The following is a 15,859-nucleotide window of genomic DNA, read 5'->3' on the forward strand; positions in this document are numbered from 1 at the left end:
TATATATATATGGACAGATGGACAGATCAACCAATCACATTATTGATACAAGGAGAGACACTAGTTCATACCTTTACAAGATAAAAAGCTAAATAGATTCAAGACATAAAGATTAAAAAGAAGGGAGAGACATCCGTTCTGTAATAATGAGCAATGCTCTGGATGTCACGGCTCAAAGAGACATCTTTGTACAAACACTGAAACCAGCACAGAGCTACATGGTTAATTTGATCCGTCAGGAAAAAAGACAAAAGTCAGGACGAAAAAGGAAGATGAAGATGAAAAACAAATGTCAGATCAGGGGTAAAGTGAAAGAGAAGGCGAGGGGGCCACCCACAGAACGAGGCAAGAAGGAGCAACAGCCAAACCACTTGGGAGTAATGGTCTGTGAGGCTAATATTTCCTCTGTCTCTGCTGAACCCTGAAGGAGAGGGGTGGGGGTGTGGTGGGGTGAGGGGGCGCTCACTTGTTGTCGATGTGATGTTCAAGGGAAGGGGGGGGGGGGCAGGAGTGGGTCACCTGTAATGGCGGAGCGCTAGATTGTGGCCATTCCACACTCATTACACCATTTACAATTACTGCTACCTATCACCCCCCCACCCCCAAACTCCCCAAGAGGCCAGTCTCAACCATTAGCACCACGACTCAAATGAAGTGGATAATTGTGTCTCTCTGTGGCATATCATGGGACAAGAGAGTCAGACGAGAGAGGAGGAGGGAGTAAAGAGAGAGGGACCAAATGAGAGAAAAGAGGGGGGGAGAGGGAAATGTTGAGACAAAGAGATGTACAAAATTTAAAAAAAGGAATTTGGGATGTAATCACAGCCGATAGCATTGCACAGGAGGATGGTTTGTAATGTACTATGCTTTAACAGATTGCTGTGACTCGTTTTGTGTTGGCTGTATGATTTGGGAGTTCCCCAAAAAACTCCAACGTTTTCACTATTGTTATTATAAAAGCTTTATCTTAGAAATGATTTATGATTTGAACGTCTCTTTATGCATTTACACTTTGTATGTACTCAGAAAGTATGTGCCCCATTTTTCCATTTGCGCCGTACCTGTGAGTGCATGACTGAAAATTCTTTGCATCGCATCTTAAAGTATCGCACTTCAGAGAAAACGCACCTGACAGCCTCGCTATTTTTAACCGAACGTAGACAGTCTGAGTGAAAGTCGACGTATTATTGGCAGAGCTGAGATCAGTTTCATTAGTGAAACTGTGGCTGTTGGGTTCAGCCAACAACACCACTTAAGGTTGAGTAAAAAAGAAATAATGGTTTGGTCCTGAGTTTGTTTGGCCCTCCCGCTTTCAGCGGACTTCCCATTCTTAAATACTACCTCCGATGCTTTGCCTCTAACATTAAAGCGCGGTGCGTCCCATGCAGATGCTGAAAGGCACCTTTGTGCGGAGGTATCAAGACCCAGAGGGGGCGCCGAGCAAAGCGTCTGTATTGTACACCGTGGGAGTGAGACCAGGCTGCTTAAGCACAGCAAGTATATGATGCGGATCTGCCAAGAAGCAAAGGAGGTCAAGCGAGCGTCACAAAATCACCAGGTTTATGATATCCCTTCAGATGTGCAAATAGGAGGCAGATTTTCAACGCTAAAGCACAATAGACCCTGTAGGCCCAGGATATGATGGGCTGGCAGAGAGTCCCCTCAAGTGCCGGAGAGGTAAGGTGGGCTGCTTGCCATCGACCTGCTGCGCCCCCGTCTCTGGAGAGCTCCAAGTGGCTTGCAGGTCTTCCTGTTAAGGACTGATGTAGATCACAAGAGCAGCTCCCAGATCCTGATGGGCTAATGACAGTTGCCATCTCCAAACCCCCGAAAGCCCACCGCTGTGCGTGTTCATGCAAAATGGAAGACTTCTTATATTTTGCACATAGGGTGGGAAAGAAGAGCTCATGAATAGGAAAGTGAACCAAAATAGGGATCCATCTCATGGCGTCTCTTGAATGCTAAATATAAGATGAAGGCTCAATGATTTTTGAGCAAGCCCAGAAAGACTTGTCAAACTTTGTGCCATTACTATCCTTTGTCTTAGCACAGTTGTCATGTACAGCCTGTACCCGTATTAAATATTAATTTTGCATAATAACTTTCAAAGGGGAATAAAGCACAGAGTTAATTATTAATAGCGTGTGTATTCAAGGCGTCGCTCTTTTCTTTTTTTTTTTGACGCACCAAAATATTGCGACAGTTGCCACTCGAAGGGAGAGAATCCCCATAATGCCGCAGTGATGCAGAAGTGACATTCACTAAACACTGATGCAAGTTCCACGAAACATCTAACCTACATTTCACAGGTATCGGTGGGACACTCACCAGCGCTCTGCACTGCTGACGTCTTCCCAGCTGAGGAAACTGAAGTCCCGCCTGCTGTTCAGATTTATACATATGCGTATGTATATGTATATGTTCATGCGTTATACTGACACGTACATGTTAACAAGCAGCTCTGGCAGCGGCCAGACTCCAGCACACATGAAATTAGCATGAAAATGGTCTAAACATATCTTAACAACCTCTAGCTTTGCATTTGTAAATTCACACCCAGTTCGAAGTATATATATTTATTTTTTCTTCTTCCTCTTTTTTTTCGCATTTTGAGGATGTTGAACACAGCGTCGATCTTCTATTCTATCATATTAAACCGTTGACACATAGCAACGTTAGCACTTTTTTAAGTTTTACCCTCATGAAGTTCAGTAACTCCCTTTTTACCTCTGTTTTGATCTCTTCTTTAAAACCCATCTGGCTCTTTAGCATCTGAACGTCATGATGCTAATCTACATTTCGCTTCCAACTTGTCTGTCTGCTGTTTGAGGCGGGGCAGGAACAGTCGACTGAACCTTTTTAATCTGAAGGATTGAAGGACGGCACTCATGAGAGCCGAAAGAGTGAATCAAAACAGTAAAACCGCAGAACGTAAAAAGATGCTAACATTGAGATGAAGACGAGAGTAAGGATCCAATTATTCACCTAACTAGCGTCACACATCGTCATGTGATCTATTTCTTCTATGAAAATATGAATGACTGCTGCTATGCTACTTTTGCCATCGTTTTTGACGATACAGATTTCAAATTAAAGAGGCTTTTTCTTGAAGGGCAGAAGTTCTGCTTCCTTAAAATAGTGTTAGCCCGCAGCTAACCTGTTAAACTAAAAACAATGTTAGGGTTGAGAAAGAACGCTTTGTGATTCTAGTTAGCACCTTTATTTCTACGTGTGCAAATTGTGCGGATTCCAGTTTGTGCGTGTGTGTGTGTGTGTGTGTGTGTGTGTGTGTGTGTGTGTGTGTGTGTGTGTGTGTGTGTGCAGACAGCAAGGCCAAGGTCAGTTAATTTGAAGTGGCTACGTCATAAACCCATCAGGCATCGGTAGGGGAGGAAATCAAGCAAGCCGCTCTGATGAGGGGAAATGCTATCTGCTATAGACAATGGGTATCTCATTTACTGCATTTCTGTCCCATTTCAACACACTTTGCCCAGAGCCCGTTAATATGCACGTTATCCGACTGCGCTGAGGGGGCGTATGGAGCCAGCGAGGGTGGGGGGGGGAGGCGAGACGGACCATTTCAGTGTCAATTTACAGCAATTCCCGCCGTCTAAAAATGAGAGGGAAAAAGTGAGAGTACTTCCCATTTTCTTCCCAGATCTTTTAGTTTAATTCAATTGGACCTTTCAATACCTTATTTATGACACACAGGAAGCATTCGCCCTATTGCATTATGGGGAGTGGGGGAGAGATAAAGACGCTGATTCTTTAAAGCTCCTCGGCACAAAAGGAGATAAAAGCAGATAAAAAGAGGAGTGTGTTTTTCATTGTGTTCTGTTCTGTCAGGGAGGAGAGGATTAAGTCGCTTTCTAATGCGGCCAGCCTGTGTTCAGCAGACAAAAACACAAGCTATCACATTTAACTAAACTCAGACCGGCAGGGGCTATTTTTGACTTCTCTTCATCCTCTCAAAGTGACGACACACATCAAAGTTATCCGGCTCCTACGCCAGCGTTTTAACCAATGAAGTCATTCTAAATGAACGCCGTCTCTGCAACTCGTTCTCTTAATGGACATATTTTGATCATCGAGAAAAGTGATCCTTTCCGTGCGCCGATGAGCGCGAATCCCTAAAGACGCAGAGGGGAATTGCGCCAAAGACAAAAGCAACAACCGTAGCCCTGCCTCACATGAATAATAGGTCAGATGTGATCGAACAGCTCCGTCTCCAGCGATGGCGAGCCGGCATATCTCTTCTTTTCCAGGAATCTCAATCAATAAGCAGTCACTAATGTGTTTGACTCGGCGAGATGCCTGAATCCATATTTAAATCATTGTTGCACACATCATCTCCCCCAAGTTATATGTGATTAGGCATGACTGCATTCGCAATTTGAACATATTTGCTGTTAATTATTGACTTTTTCGTCACGGATTCGTAACGATTGTTGGCCGTCTACAGCCCGGCTCTTCCAGGATCGCAACCCCTGAGCTGTCTCCCCGCGCAGGCCTTTCACTCAGAGGGGAGGTTGCCAGATTAAAAACATAATAAAATGACACATTCCCTCGCTGAGTAGCACCACCACGATGGCTCCAGGCGCTACCTTTGTCTCCATCGCGGCGATGACGAAAATCTCGTATTGTGGCGCAACACCCCTGATTTCATGCAATGTGGTGGATTACGGATCTGAATTGAACGCTCGGCTCTTTTTTTTTTTTTTTTTTGTGTGTTCCAATTTCCAAATTAGGATTTTCTGCCTTCATAATGACACAAAGCATTCTCTTAGTCAAATCAATGGCAGCTATTTATATGAGCGGTAATCCCTCACCCAGCGCTGAACTGCCAGAAAAGAGGGATGGCTTTTAAAGTAATGCCGCAAAACAAAAGGGAGACACTAAATGAATGCAAATTGGCTTCTCTGTCTTTCTGGATGTCCATCTCGGGGAACACGGTTCAGCCGGCCAGGAAGAGGAAACAAAACAGCTGTTTAAGACAGCTCATTTGGTAAATAACCCATAACGCCATGTTCACTACCAGTTAAGCTTAGAATAAAATGTTCAAATAACCCTCCCCTCCACCAGCAGCGGCGGCTCATTCCTCTCTGTCTTTGCATTTCAACAGAACAGGGCATGAATGCCTGACAAGTAGGCTATCATCCAAGAGATCATTAAGCACAAGGGTTGAAGTGCCATCTTCAGTGCCATGGCAACAGGGTTGAGAGATGAGATAAAAACAATGCGAGGCAGGAGGCGGGAGGCGGGGCGGGCCCTCAACGATCGCCACTGATCGATGGATCTCTCTCTCTCTCTCTGTTTCTCTCCCTTCAGAGGCCAGGCACAGTAAGGGGAGGCTGGAACAGGGAGGACAGCGAGAGAGAGAGAGGGAGGGAAGGAGGGAGGGAGGGGGAAAGGCCAAGCAGCTTTAGGGCTTCATAGGTGCACTAACAGTGGGAACTGTCTCTCTTCAAAAGCGCCGATCGTTTTCCTCACAAGGGTCTAATTGAACATGTCAAACAGTGCAGCATTTGCATGGGAACGATTTTCCTTTTTTTCTTTTTCTTTTACTTTGTAGCGAGGCCGAGCCAGAGGCTGCGCATCCGCACCAGGAGAACAGCGACTCAGCGACTCAGCGCTCGCGCGGCGGGGGACGCGAGGTGGCGCGGATGTGCCAACGCTCACCGAATCCGGTCTCAGATTCTGTATCATCGAAACCAATATGGCTGATTATTTTACGGCTGTTTCCCAGAAGAAGAAGGAGAAGAAGAAGAAGAAGAAAGAAGAAGAAGAAGAAGAAGAAGAAGAAGAAGAAGAAGAAGAAGAAGAAGAAGAAGGAGGCTTGTGGCCCTGCAAAAGAACCCTGGGCGCATCAGACGCTCATTGTGTTGCAATCCAAACAGATCAGCCGCACTGTACTGTGGGTTTGTGGCGCATAAGCACTTTTTTTTGTGCGTATGCACACAGTATCTATTTACCTCTCCTCTTCCTACATAACAGTCGTTTTTCGAGTGTGATAGAGGTGAGCCGAGAGGAGCAAGTGTATTATCTTTTGCAGCTGTCAGCACTGTTTGCAGTTTTTTTTGTGGCGAAGCTCCACGGGGCTCCCACTAAACGCCATCAGGTTACGACTGTGGTTGTTTGCTTTTTTAATTATAGCAGGAATGCTTTTTGAAGCGTGCGATAAGCACTCCGCGGCTCCCCCCTTTTTTCTCGGGGCTTGCATGCGCGCACGGCAGCAGCGCCGCCGCCGCCATGCGTGCATGCAAAACGCACACCTAGCGCAGTTTGGTGAGTTGTCTGTCTCACAACATGTGCTAATCAATCTGTTGAGAGCAATCTGTCAGGAAATCTTTAGCTTTAAACAACCCAGTGTGAATAGGGATGAGGCCCTTTCCATGGGGCAGGGCACTGCAGGGACTTAGCAATAGCTGTCTTTACGCATCCCGGAGTGTCAATAAGGATTAGGAGCGAGCTTTTATCTCTTCAAACACACAGACCAGTCACTCATTTAAATGGATGAACAATTCAGGTCTGCTCAATAAATAAAAAAAGAATGTACTTCCATAAATTCATTCAAATCCCAACTCCATTCAAATTCCAGCACCATATGCTTAATTTAAGATCTAATCTCCCTTTTTCTATTTCCACCAATTCGCGGAAGGCAAATCTTTGTACACATAGTTGTTTAAGACCTCAAAGGATAAACACAGACTACCTATTGTTGATGGCAATGCACCTTTATCCCCAACTTAAGACCCACAGTTCCTTTGAGAGTGCTGCTGGCAGATGCCGTATGCAAAGCAGGTGCAGCGAGGGAAACATGCCCGACAAAAGAGACATTATTGCATTTCACAACCTCCCAAAAAGACGAGCGGAATATTAAAGGTGACACAACTGTATTTACACATCATTTCAATAGACCTAAAATAACCTCGTTTCTATCTTGCTCTATCAAATAAAAGGAGGCAATAAAATCTGCCAAGAGGAGAACAAATAAAAGCAAATTTTGACATTTTGCTTTTTTTGACGCCTTCCATTTATAGGTCAGAGGAAACACCAGCCGACCTCTCATTGTTTTTAAATGCCATTTTGTAAGGCCGGGAAGTAGGAATTAATTAATGCGTGGGTAGCTGCCACTGTCAAGAGGCAGCACATTAAAATCAATGATTAATAAATTCAAAACACACAACAAACTCAGCTGGGAGATGAAAATAGTATTGTGTGCTCCATAGGAAGCAGCCCCAGTGCGGGTCCTCCCACTGAACGAGGCGTCCACTCAGATGGCTAATGGAAAGTAGCCGGTGCCAGCTGTGTGCCTGTGAATAAAATCACTTTAATTAAAGGAATTACAATGGAAAAGGAACCGGGGATGTGTGGAGTAGTATCGACAGGAAGCGGCCTCTCATGTGTGACACACACACGCATATACGCATTATGAAATCCCATAAAGACTTAAAAGAACAGAGTGCCTTTGTGCTCGCATTATTAAATAGGCCTAATCCACACATGCTCTATTGTACTATGCAGCTCTAAGATTTACTCCAAATATGTCCCCCTCAGTCTAAATTGTAGGGGAAGATACAGATACTTAAGTAATGTCTGGAAGCGTGACACCCACTGAAGAACAATCACAAATGTGTCTTGAACAAATTACAAATCCCTAAATACTATTTAATAAGGTATTTGTTTGCCTAAACAGGGACGACAAAATGAATACAGGCAAATACATGATCCTGTTGGTTCGTCTAGGGGGGTAATAAGAGTGGTTTTACATGTATTTAAAGGTCCTATAAGTGAGATTTGGAGCATTTCTATTGCTCCTCAAAGGCTCTGAACCACAGACTGTGTTTAAGAAGAGGACGTCGTCATCATGGCGTCAGCCAGCAGTTTGTGGACCGACGTTTTCAAGCCATGAGGTTGGCGCTTTGTTTGCTGCCATTTTGGATTATGGCTGTCACCATTTTGAACCAGAAAAAGGGAAGTGACCATATTTGGACTTCAGATTTGGATCTGTCAATCACAATCACTTGAAACTAGAGATTTGAGACCATAAACTCATGTTTACAATGATCACTGAGGGAATGAAAAGAGAAGTAGAGTCATTTTCTCATAGACTTCTACACAATCTGACTTATTTTTTAAATCAGAGGAGTCGCCCCCTGCTGGCCATTAGAAAGACTGCTAGTTTAGGACACGCGTTGGCTTCACTCGTCAGAACTGGAGGTTGCCGTCTGCTCGCAACATGGCAACAGCTGTGTCAGCAAATTGCAGCTAACGATGCTAACAGCAATATCGCAATATTGTATGGATGCACTGGGGACAGTGTTGGTCAGTCTTTCTTCTTCACAGACAAACCTGTTCTGCTCCAATGAAAATAATTGAAGTGAGATGAACCGAGAAAAATATTTAATCTTATGAGATCAAACAGATTTTGAAAAATCTGCACTTGAAAACGATAATCCATCACAATATAACGAAATATAAATGTACTTTTTTTTATGTATTGGCATAAAATCGTAGCATGATGATGATATGGTTTCATCGGCAGTCTGGTGACTCCAACCATCGACATTACTCCAATATATCCATAAACCTTTTATCACATGAGGATGGAGCACTTTGCCAAGACATTTTTGGAAGTCATGTGTCTGCAACAGACCAACTTCCAGAAGCAAAACCAAAATGTGTTGCGCCATTGGCAGCCCAGAAACGATGTCAAACAGTTTGTTGAGAGAATGAATGAAGAGACAACAAAGTACAAGAATATGTATTTTTATTCCCTTCCAATTGGATAAGTAGAATATTTAATGTATGCAACATGTATGTTTTGTACTCACTTATCATGCCCTTGCAACTGGAAGATTTGATTTACATTATTATGTCACATTTAAGACCTGACGTGTTTATAATGCATGTAGAGTCTTTTTAAAATACTATAAAATGTTACATTATCTTCATTATAACCAATGTGGAGGTATTTAAATACCAAATGACAGCTGGACGCACACAGCGATGGGCAGATGTCTGGCAAAAGCCAAAACTGAGGACTTTAATGTTTATTGAAGAAGGATTATAAAGTCCTTTTAGACTGTGTTCACTGATAATAAAACAAAGTGGTATACTGCCATTGCATATTACAACCAGAAGATACAGAGGTGTGGCTGAAGAATCCGTGACTAATGAGAACTGAACGAGTTGAAGAATTAACTTAATTTTATTCTCTACAGTCTTGATTTGCCTTCAAAGTTCATGTTCCAGATTTCAATTTAATTAGAATTGAGGATGATTGAATACCACGTATTAGGAGGAGAGAAATAACTTTTGATAGGTGAAATTCTCAAACTTTACATGGACAACAAACTATTCCTGATCTGTATCACATGAGCCGTAAGACTGAGTGTTAGATTTGTATTTCATTTCCAAATGTTGGAGATACACACACACACACACATATATATATATATATATATATATATATATATATATATATATATATATATATATATATACATATATATATATATATATATATATATATATATATATATATATATATATATATATATATATATATATAGTGTCATTTTACAAGGGATGGGTCATTTAAATGGCGTTGTGAAGTTAATACAATGAATTAAATAAAACAATAATAGTAATAAATGAGACATGAATCTATGAAAATGTAATCCAAATCTTGTATCTGGTGGGATGCATTTCCTCATTGACAAATATCTTTAAATATTTCAGATCATATGGTACTCACAGGACACAGCTGTGAAGCCTAATTATCTGTTCCATTTAAAGCTGTTGTAAATCTGCTTTTTACTATTAATCCTGAATATGAATCGCAAAAGACTGGAAAGAGAATAATGGATTCAATAGGGAAACATCACCATGTTTCACTTAATGGTGGTTATTATTACAGAGTGTTTTTTTCATGTTAAATGCTTTGCAGTACACAAAAAGAGTGTAACCTCGGCACACGCACAGGGTTAAAGACCTTTTATACTGCAGACATTTGGACCATAGCAAGAAAAGCACAGGTGTTCCTGATAACATTATTAATGACTGTATTCCATTTAGGTGTGCCAGTTTCAGTCCAGGACACGAGTGTGGCTCACTGGCACGGCTTACTGTGAAAATTAATGGAACAGAGCCACCATCAATGCCATTAGTTACACATCTGCTTTGACGGCCTCACACATATCTGCTATGAAACAGGTCTGTACACTGTGTCCACACTGATTTAAAACCAGGGGGCTCACCAACCAACGGCGACACATCATCCTCGTCATCCTCATCGTCACATCGTGATCCTTCCCTCCTTCACAGAGATGCTGTGTTGATGTGCTGCACCTTCTGAGGCACTGCCACATGCAGGGCGACAAAATGTTGTTCACGTTTCTGTATTTGATGTGTTATTGAGAAATGTAAAGAAATGCATGTAGAAACATTGTATTTGTGGAGCATATCCACATCATTCAAATGATTTATGATCTCTTTTATTCATTTTTTGCTCAACTAGGAAACTTTATGCAGAGGGACACGTTCTAATTGGAAAAAGGAGAACTAAATGAAGATGTTTGTGACGATTGGAAACAGGCCAGTCAGATAAAAATCAAACCAAGACGAGTCATCTTGTGCATAAACAGCTTCAATATTTGCATGTACATACATCAGTTCTGCAAAACGACAGCTTTGAGATAGTTGAGTTGTTTTTTTTAACTTTGTCAGAGAGATTTTTAGTTGATGGTACGTTTTTTTATATGCAAAACAGTCAAAAATCCAATGTCACAATATATCTGTCCCCACTGCTTCCTCCTCCTCCCCCTGTGCAACTCAACAAGAGGCGCGCACAACAATCAACACATCAGTATTGTGTGAATATGGACATGAATAAAATATGTATGTAAAGAAAATGTAATAAATTAAATAATGCATGTATTAATTCTCAAAACAAATTAGGACGTTGCTTTCACCTTCAATCTCTGCGCTTAAAAAAGCAAGAGAACTTCCAGACTTCAGCTGACATTATTCTACACCGTTACAATTATATGACTTCCTTTCATACGCAGCAACCCTTCCTATCTACGTCACCCAATACGCAAAAGCAGGTGTTGCAATAGTAACAACATTACATGTCATCCTCAAACTGACAAGACACTGAACAAGAGTTATCACCAAACTTGAGGCTGTGTATCTTCATCAAGTGATCCTTCGAGGTCACTTTTCCAAACATTGTTCAGAGCAGCGCACCGTTTTGTTTCCCTATGGGACAAAAATATTTTATAATATTTGGATGCCCCCTGTCCTCTACTGGTTGTGGCACCTGAAGATATGACCTCTAAACCATCTTTAAAGACCTTTAAGTATCTCCAGAATTGAGATCTGAACAAACCAAATCACAGTGAAAGGTTATTAAAGTTGTTTTGTGTATCTTCACAACACAAATCTCCCGGTGTGAGGATTACTTTGTCAAAGCACTCCTTCCACAAAAAGGGAAGTTTATCAATGCAAAGCTTTGGATTCAACCTAACAATTTATTCAAAAGAGGATTCAACTTAATCAGCCCTGCAATACCTTTTTCATACGCTGTAAGTATGAGAAATATGGCTGACCTTAAAAATGTTTCGGGGGCCTTAAACCTCCCCGTTGGACCGGATGCTGTGACCTCCCTGGATACACATGTGGACGCTTATCATTTCAATGATTTTCATTTAAAAAAATGTTACACATCCCATCAAATATGTGTGAGTACACAGAGGGAACCTCCAGTGACTGAAGCAAATCATTCAGTTATATAGTTGTTAATGGTATGTTGAAAGCTCTCTGGCTCTGATCCCAATTAGACAACATGGATTTCCGCATGCTCTCTCAGAGGGAAGCGCCCGATGCTCCAATGAGGGAATCCAGGGTTGGGCAAGTGGTCCTGCATTTAATTAGAGGAGCCACAAGAGGGAGGCAGTCACACATTTAAAAGAGCATCGCAGAACGACCGGCGTGTACTGTACATGAAGAGTCCCTGAGCGTTTTAAAACAGAAATGCTTCTCACAGTCTAAGGGTACTTCAGGTTGTCTGGAGGCCCCTAAACAATCACCGGCCCATCAGCAACTCAAATTGGTCAACTGGAAATCATGCTAGATGTTCATACAGTACGTGCTGCTGATACGCCATGTTTGTGAGATAAACTTATCCCTTTGAGTTCTTGAAAAACAGCAATCAAAGCCCTTGTTATATTCAATATCTCACTCTGCCGCCGTGAATTAGCCGAAGTCAATAAAATATTTAAGAGTAAGAGAAGAGAAACTAAGTCAGCAATGACATCAAAGTGTCTGCTAATACACACTGTTGCAGCTTGTTTACATGGGACGGTGGCAAAGCCCTGAGGGAGGTCTGGCCTGGTTTTTAACTCTGCTCAGCTGAAGCAAACAACACCACTGGCAGCATCAACACACGGAGAATAAACTAACCACTGGAGACAAACAAGTCGAGATCTGGTTAACAACCCTGGGCGTCGTTGCCGGTCTAGTTTCTGTGTGGCTACTCACAGTCTCGATTGTGGAGGTATGGTTTGAGTGGCAGTTGATCAAACGTGGCTCAGAATAACAGGAATTATTTCACAATAATTCCTGTCTTGAACTAGACAAACAGACTAAAGCACTAAAATACAGTAAATTGTAGGAAAACAACACAAAAAAAGATAAAGTTGTTGGAAACAATCTAGCATTACTTGAGACTTCAGGGTTTAATATTTACAAGAAGTAGAGTCTCCTTAGAGACTTACAAAAATTGCCATAGCTGACTATATTTCAAGTCACCTCGGCGGGAATTGGGTTAAGTTTTCAACCAGCAACAATCACGTCTCAGTACAACTTCATTGACTATGATATTGCCTCTGCGAAAGGATGCCCACTGATTCCAAAAAAATCAACAGTACCTGGTGCAACAGTCACAAAACACATGGTGCATTTCTCCAACCTCACAGGGTTTATGGTAATGTCAAAGGTGCATCTGATGGTTGATTTTTAGGCCGCGCCTTCTCATGCATAGGCAGTCATGCATGGGAGATGAAAGAACCAAAAATTTTAAAGCAGTTTGATTATTGGAAATTGTGAAATTATGAATATCAGTATGTCATTGAAGTTGACTTTGAAGTCATTTTTCTCCAAAACTGTACAGTAAAATCTTAAGGCCATACACATGGACAGAGCAGGGGTCAGTCTGAACAAGGCTGCATTGTAGTCTCATGGCCAAGTATATTTGCATAGCAGATGTCCCCCTGAACAAGTCTGTGTTGTAATTCTACTTTACAAATACAAATGTAAGGAACTGTTTTTATAGCTGTTTCAATATTGAGATTTTGGGAATTTACGTTCGTATGCTTTTTGTGCTATATAAGCCATCATACACAACCACGCATGGAAAATTTAAAATTCAGGCTAGGGAACAAATTTTACTTCTAATCTTACGGTTTGATATTTACAATCTGTAAAGTCTCCTTAGAGACTGACAAAATTTGCCAAAGCTGACTATGTTTCAAGTCAACTCGGCGGGAATTGGGTTCAGTTTTCAACCAGCAACAATCACGTCTCAGTACAACTTCATTGACTATGATATTGCCTCTGTGAAAGGATGCCCACTGATACCAAAACAAATCAACAGTACCTGGTGCAACAGTCACATAACACATGGTGCATTTCTCCAACCTCACAGGGTTTATGGTAATGTCAAAGGTGCATGTGATTGGTGATTTTAAGCCACGCCTTCTCATGCATAGGCAGTAATGCATGGAAGATGAAAGAACCAACATTTTTTTAGCAGTTGGAATATTGGAAATTGTGACATAATTAATATTATTATGTCATTGAAGCTGACTTTGAAGTCACTTTTCTCCAAAACTGTACAGTAAAACCTCATGGCCAAGTACATGTGCAGAGCACAGGTCCCCCTAAACAAGACTGCATTGAAATTGTACTTTACAAATGTAGGGATCTGTTTTATAGCTGTTATACTGAGACAAATTGAGATATTGGGAATTTGTGTTTGGATGCTTTTTGTGCTATATAAGCCACCGTACACCACCATGCATGGAAGCTGAAAGAACCGACAATTGGGTCAGCATAACCTACTATGTGAGACTACTCTGGTAGCAAGGATAACAATGGCCAGGCATGTGTGATTGTTGATGGCAAACAATCGGTAAATTAAAGCCAAACACCACAAGAAAGCTCAAGTTGGTGGAAACATGTCGCAAACCAAATCTACCACCAATCTCAGGGTTTAATATTAACAAGATGCAAAGTCTCTTCCGAGACTGACAAAAATTGCCAAAGCTGACTATATTTCTAGTCACCTCGGCGGGAATTGGGTTAAGTTTTCAACCAGCAACAATCACGTCTCAGTACAACTTCATTGACTATGATATTGCCTCTGCGAAAGGATGCCCACTGATTCCAAAAAAATCAACAGTACCTGGTGCAACAGTCACATAACACATGGTGCATTTCTCCAACCTCACAGGGTTTATGGTAATGTCAAAGGTGCATCTGATGGTTGATTTTAAGCCACGCCTTCTCATGCATAGGCAGTCATGCATGGAAATGAAAGAACCGACAATTTTATAGCAGTTTGAATATTGGAAATTGTGACATGATTAATATTATCATGTCATTGAAGCTGACTTTGAAGTCACTTTTCTCCAAAACTGTACAGTAAAACCTCATGGCCAAGAACATGTGCAGAGCACAGGTCCCCCTAAACAAGACTGCATTGAAATTGTACTTAACAAATGTAATGATCTGTTTTATAGCTGTTAAATGGAGATAATATTGAGATATTGAGAATTTACTTTTGGACGCTTTTTGTGCTATATAAGCCACCGTACACCACCATGCATGGAAGCTGAAAGAACCGACAATTAGGTTAGGATAACTACTTTGTGAGACTGCTCTGGTAGAAAACGATAACTTTTACCAGATCGTGGATGAAGAACAATTAGTAAATCGTAGCCAAACACCACAGGAAAACTCAAATTTTAGAAAAAGCGAGGTCCTAGCGAGCTCAACCACCAACTATCGGGTTTAATTTAGACAGTGTGAAAAGTCTCCTTAGAGACTGACAAAAATTGCCAAAGATGACTATATTTCAAGTCACCTCAGCGGAAATTGGGTTAAGTTTTCAACCAGCAACAATCACGTCTCAGTACAACTTCATTGACTATGATATTGCCTCTGCGAAATGATGCCCACTGATTCCAAAAAAATCAACAGTACCTGAAGCAACAGTCACATAACACATGGTGCATTTCTCCAACCTCACAGGGTTTATGGTAATGTCAAAGGTGCATCTGATTGTTGATTTTAAGCCACGCCTTCTCATGCATAGGCAGTCATGCATGGGAGATGAAAGAACCAAGAATTGGGTCATTATAACCTACTTTCTGAGACTACTCTGGTACACAAGGATAACAATGGCCAGGCATGTGTGATTGTGGATGGCGAACAATTGGTAAATTGTAGTCAAACACCACAAGAAAGTCAAAGTTGTCAGAGTAAACTCCTAACATGGGTTACCAACTACCTCTGGGTTTAATTCTCACAAAGCATAAAGTCTCCTTGGAGACTGACAAAAATTGCCATAGCTGACTATATTTCAAGTCAACTCGGCGGGAATTGGGTTAAGTTTTCAACCAGCAACAATCACGTCTCAGTACAACTTCATTGACTATGATATTGCCTCTGCGGAAGGATGGCCACTGATTCCAAAAAAATCAGCAGTACCTGAAGCAACAGTCACAAAACACATGGTGCGAGTCATGCATGGGCGATGAAAGACCCGACACTTAATCAGGACAACCTACTT

At 41.6% G+C, this 15,859-nt stretch overlaps 5 non-coding genes across 5 annotated transcripts; all 5 read right to left on the minus strand.

Moving 5' to 3' along the window:
- Nucleotides 1-12,765: 12,765 nt before the first annotated feature.
- On the minus strand, nt 12,766-12,905 carry LOC137787933 (U4 spliceosomal RNA). The gene has a single exon (XR_011077699.1). It is a non-coding gene; the product is annotated as a U4 spliceosomal RNA (small nuclear RNA).
- Nucleotides 12,906-13,492: 587 nt separating this feature from the next.
- LOC137787881 (U4 spliceosomal RNA) lies at nt 13,493-13,632 on the minus strand. The gene has a single exon (XR_011077682.1). It is a non-coding gene; the product is annotated as a U4 spliceosomal RNA (small nuclear RNA).
- Nucleotides 13,633-14,300: 668 nt separating this feature from the next.
- LOC137787939 (U4 spliceosomal RNA) lies at nt 14,301-14,440 on the minus strand. The gene has a single exon (XR_011077700.1). It is a non-coding gene; the product is annotated as a U4 spliceosomal RNA (small nuclear RNA).
- Nucleotides 14,441-15,100: 660 nt separating this feature from the next.
- On the minus strand, nt 15,101-15,240 carry LOC137787857 (U4 spliceosomal RNA). The gene has a single exon (XR_011077678.1). It is a non-coding gene; the product is annotated as a U4 spliceosomal RNA (small nuclear RNA).
- A 367-nt stretch (nt 15,241-15,607) lies between these two features.
- Nucleotides 15,608-15,747, minus strand: LOC137787895 (U4 spliceosomal RNA). The gene has a single exon (XR_011077687.1). It is a non-coding gene; the product is annotated as a U4 spliceosomal RNA (small nuclear RNA).
- Nucleotides 15,748-15,859: the final 112 nt, after the last annotated feature.

Source organism: Clinocottus analis, unplaced genomic scaffold (assembly GCF_023055335.1).
Source record: "Clinocottus analis isolate CAN_PGR_092001 unplaced genomic scaffold, fCliAna1.0.p SCAF_1, whole genome shotgun sequence".
Taxonomy (NCBI): Eukaryota; Metazoa; Chordata; class Actinopteri; order Perciformes; family Cottidae; genus Clinocottus; species Clinocottus analis.